The following is a 3,379-nucleotide window of genomic DNA, read 5'->3' as shown; positions in this document are numbered from 1 at the left end:
AATACTCCGCACATGTCTTTGATCTTGCCCTCCAACGCATGTGCATATTCACAATAGCAAAAAGCATCTTATAAGAATCCATGTATACTAAATGGGCTATGCTCCATCAGCCCATTAGGCTATGTCTGTACCCTCTCTAGATTGTAAAGAGAGCACATCCATGAAGTAGGCATACTTGCTCCCTACACACTATACCTAGACATGGATGTAATATAGCCACCTTACAGCAGTGCTCACTGCTTGCATGTTTACTGATACACCTCTGGTACCTCTCTTAGGCAGCTACATTTCTTCCATTTGTAAGGAGCAGTCATGCCATGCTTCACTGTGGGACTCCCTGCTGTGGTCCAGTGGTGGTGTAGACATGCCCTTAGATACACAACTGAATAAGGCCATGTGACTGCAGCATGTGTGAACAAACCCAAGAAAGCTATAGCTCTAGCTTGAATACCAACAAGAACAGCGATGCTGTAGCACAGACTTCAGCAGAGGGTTGCCACCTGGTTAAATACAGGGGTTGTAGGCCATCTTGCATTGCTCATTCTGAGGCTCATGCCCCCATGGCTTCACAACCAGCTAGCTCAGGCTCTCTCATATAAGCTACCTCAGTGAGGTCGACTCATGTTGCACTCACACCTCCTGACTGTGATGTAGACACATCAATAAAACAAACCAAAAGCTTCAAGATAGGTTTTTATTTTGGTATGCCACTTGGGTTCTGAATGTGATGGTTCCTTCTCCTCAGCAATACAGATCATTTGCATTGTACTGTTGTAAAGCATCTCTCCCCTAAATCTCCCCATACAGCTGAAGACAGTGCTGACACCTCCACTGTACAGAAGTGGAAGGTGGCCTGTACCCAATCAATCATAGCTCTGCAAGTGTCCTTTTTTTCTAGAGATTACAAGTTGGTTGGGACCATCATATCAATGACAATAATGCATGAGCCAGTCCATTCTGTATAGGCAGAAACAGCAGCTGCATTCACAGGAGTAAGGCTAAGGTAAGGCTGAGGAGAGCTGAAGACATGGGAAGATTTGTTCTTCTTCCATCCCACACAGTTTTCTCAGGTTTATACTTGGTTCAGGATTTGGTCCCGTGAAGACAGTTCTTCCTTCAGAATGTGAAAAATCCTTGAGAAATCACACAATGATGCATGTGTAATTCACACTGACCACAATATAGTAAGTCCCTAGTACTTCATGGTTTTCATCTTTCTAAGCAGAACATTTATATCCAACTTGCAACAAAATAAAGGATTTCATCAAAGCAAGATAACCCTGACTGATAGTAAAAGTGCATGCTCTTTTCTTCAACCAGATAATATAGCAAGTAGTTGCTATCATTCGCAAAAGGGAGTTAACCATTCTGGGTGGTTAGCATTAGTCAGTGGTTCATCTACAAATCACTGCAGAAACAGAAGACATCAACTCTTTCTTCTATAGAGCAAAAGTGCAAAGATTAATCAACCAATTTAAGAGGTGTTTGTGAGGACACCGACTTGCTCCATAGGCTTGAACAAATCCTTTAAACTCTGACCCAGTTTCTCCATCTGCAAAATAGAGGTAATTAAAAACACATCCAAGTCACATACATGTATTGAAAATTAATTATCTATCAAGTGCAGTACTTTAAAACTGAAAAGAGCAAAGTGCCTTTTAGCTGAAATATGATGGGTAAGCACACAAAGGAGTACTACTATAATATATACCCACATAAAAAACCTGGTCTACAGGATGGGACCTTTAGTATTTGCATTTTCACCTAAATGCTGGAGACAAGCTGAGAGAAGAAGTTCCCACCAGGATATATCATATACATTTATTTTTGCTTGATCAGTGGAGATATCGGACAAAGAATTTGAAGAGTAGGATTTGTTTGAAGGAATCGGTGGGTATGTCTACACTAAGTTCTCACAGTGTCCCGGCAGGGACTCTCCTGAACACCCCAACCACCCACTACCAAACCTGAGAAGATGAAGAGCAGCAGGTGAGGAGCACATACTTGAAACACCCCTGTCAGGACACACCAAGGGCATGGTGCAGGTGGATAAGCATATGGCTACGCTAGGCTGTTTGGGCCACCCAAACTTCTGACAGCAGCTGCTACAGAAAAGCCACTTCACCAATTGTATCAGAGTCAAAGTGCACATTGGGTCAGTGCATCTACTAAACAAGTCTATAAATGCTGCCTGTTGGCTGCCAAGCAGCAGCAAAAGCCTTCTATTAGCTGGAGATGCAATGCTGTTCTGCTGCAAGTGTGGACACACATGATTTTGGAGCAGAATTCATAATTATTCTGGGCAAGGTAGGCTCAGTTATACCAAGGGAAGAATAGTGCTGGGGGAAAACACACTATTTGCAATGCCCCCCTCCCCCACTTCCCCTAGGAAGTGGTAAGTACTTATATCCCTTATTAATCATTTTATATTTGTTTTCCTAAACCTGCAGTGTCATTTGGCAGTTAAATTAGAGAGATGTTCTACCACTGAGCTGCTGTCACATACATGCTTCAGTTCACTCAGTTTTCATACAGGTGTTAGAAGAATGCAAAGACCTACAGATGAAAAGCACTACCAACGTCAGTAATGACTAGTTTTACAGAATAAATTAGAAAGGTGTTAAACTAGTCATGTGAACAGTACTGTAAATTCAAGATTAAATCTGCATGAAAGTACTGGAAGTGAACATTTGGTCACTGATGTCCTTTTGCCTTGTTGCTTCCAGCAACCAGTGAGAGAAGCAAAAAGGGGATCTTTGTGCCATCTAGTGGCTACTAACATAATCACATCTGGTGGGTACTAACATAATCAACTACGAAACATGACCCTAGTTGACCAGAACTGAACCAGCAGTTCAGATTAAAAACAGATCATTCTTTAAAATTCCACATCTTGCTCAGCAAGTGGATCTCTAAGCATTTGTTTAGATACTAGCATTAGCAATTGCTTTTGGAGCTGGTGAGTCACATGGCCTAGTTAAGAAATTGTATACAAACAGTCCAAGCGCTGCGCTAACATCACATGAGCATGTCATCACAAGCCGCCTTGCTGTGACACACCATCATTATGTGTGGGCAGGATGCAAGCACAGCCATGCAGTGTTAAGACACTACACTATACACATTCTATAGGAAACACTAGAACAGGTTTTTATTTGGGAAGACTTCTAGCAGGCACGGTTAGGTATTGGAGGACTGTTTGGAGAGTTGTTCTATTACTTACTATTTTATCTCTTTTTGTAATTTATCTTGTTTTGTTATAAGCAACCCTGAGCCTTTCTGGGGAAGAAAGCTCATGAATCAAGTAGATAAATATAAACTCATTCAAGACCATATCTTCTCTCTTTTCTTTCCTCTGCTTCTGAGAAGTTGAGGCAAG

General features: G+C 41.7%; 1 long non-coding RNA gene across 1 annotated transcript in view; it reads right to left on the bottom strand.

The window, feature by feature from the left end:
* Window positions 1-680: 680 nt before the first annotated feature.
* LOC102380322 overlaps window positions 681-3,379 on the bottom strand; it is a 7,447-nt gene continuing 4,748 nt past the window's right edge. Inside the window, exon 2 of the long non-coding RNA XR_001357828.1 lies at window positions 681-1,552. This is a non-coding gene — a long non-coding RNA (uncharacterized LOC102380322). The remainder of the gene's footprint in view (window positions 1,553-3,379) is intronic.

The sequence above is a fragment of the Alligator sinensis genome, unplaced genomic scaffold (genome assembly GCF_000455745.1).
Source record: "Alligator sinensis unplaced genomic scaffold, ASM45574v1 scaffold123_1, whole genome shotgun sequence".
Lineage (NCBI taxonomy): Eukaryota > Metazoa > Chordata > Crocodylia > Alligatoridae > Alligator > Alligator sinensis.
Note: the sequence above shows the minus strand (reverse complement) of the source record. Positions and strands in the feature narration are given on the sequence as shown.